At 29.5% G+C, this 1572-nt stretch overlaps 1 pseudogene; it reads right to left on the bottom strand.

The window, feature by feature from the left end:
* Positions 1 to 258: 258 nt before the first annotated feature.
* LOC105562522 lies at positions 259 to 1568 on the bottom strand (annotated as a pseudogene).
* Between the last annotated feature and the right edge of the window lie 4 nt (positions 1569 to 1572).

Raw genomic sequence — 1572 nt, forward strand, 5'->3', positions numbered from 1 at the left:
TAATTAAGATATAATGTGATAAAAGTAAGACAGTGTGATAAAAAAGTGAGAAAATTATAATATAATTGTGCTAAATAAAACTGTGATAATTATATTAAGACTGCTACATTAAAAAACAGTTTATACATGTGTGTATACATAATAAAATATTTATGAGTTCAAGTAATAAATGTTCAAGAACAAATATTTATTTTTGAAACAAAGATTTATTTAAAAATCATTTGTATAAGCTTTTGTCCACTGTTGTTTTATAGATCCTGATGTATTATTTTCTACATTTTCAAAACTACGTAATGCTTGACAAGACCTTATATCTTGTACAGGAATTTTTACAGAATATAATCTGTTTTTTATAGGAAGATTTAGATCTCTTTTCATTAAGAAATTATGTAAACAGACTCTTGCTTGAACAATTAAAATCGCACGTTTAACATTTGTTGCAATAGGCCTTCGAAAGATTCTCCATCTCGATGCCAAAATACCGAAAGTGCATTCAATAACTCTGCGAGCACGACTTAAACGGTAATTAAATACCGTTTTTTTTATATTTAAATTATATGCTCGAGGATATGGACGTAACATAAACGAAGTTAAAGCAAAAGCTTCATCTCCTACTATGACATACGGTAATGTTGGACCATTTTCTGAAATTAATCTTGCTTTCGGTAACTTTAAATGGTTATTTTCTAAATGATGCTTAAGTCTGCTGTTGTGGAATATTCCTCCATCGCTTTGTCTACCTTCAGCACCAATATCTACGACTGTAAAGCAACAATTGGCATCTGCAAGTGCTAAAAGTACAATGCTGTGACTCTTTTTATAATTATAATACGTCGATCCACTATGAGGTGGAGCCTAAAATTGAAAAAAATATGTAAAAATGGAGCAAAATAACTATTAATATACAAAGTATTAATATACAAATATACCTGAAGAACAATATGTTTTCCGTCGATGGCACCAATACAATTTGGAAAATCCCAGAGTTCTTCAAACTCATTCGCTCTTTGGATCCATAAATTTTCTGTATTTTCAGGAAAAACTTTATGTTTTAAACTATTCCAAATAGCTTTGCATGTTTCTGACACAATGTTAGACACTGTATTCAGCCCAACTCGAAATGCAAACGAAATTGAGTGCATACTGTCGCCTGATACCAAATATCGTAAACATATTTCTAATCGTGTAGATGCTGGTATTGGAGATCTGACAACATTTCGTTTTGTAATACTTGGTTCAATTAATTGTAATAATTCGGTAAGTGAATCAGTATTCATACGTAAATATTCTATATATTTGTCAGGATCAGTATTAGTCATTTCCTTGATTAGATTATTACTGTCCCCTTGTGTACATCTCTTTTGTTCACTAAATATCGATCGAACCCAAATTCTTCGTATATCGTTTTTCGTTTTATGTTTTTTTAAATATTTGTATATTAAAGTGGCTTTAATTAATTCTTTTCTTCGAATTTCTTTAATCCAATTTAATTGCGGGCCACTTTTCCACTCTCTTATTTTAGTTAATAAACATATTTTTATTATATTTAATGATTTCACTGATGCACATTCA

This window comes from Vollenhovia emeryi, unplaced genomic scaffold (genome assembly GCF_000949405.1).
Source record: "Vollenhovia emeryi isolate VEMERY1.0 unplaced genomic scaffold, V.emery_V1.0 DF944838.1, whole genome shotgun sequence".
Classification (NCBI taxonomy): domain Eukaryota; kingdom Metazoa; phylum Arthropoda; class Insecta; order Hymenoptera; family Formicidae; genus Vollenhovia; species Vollenhovia emeryi.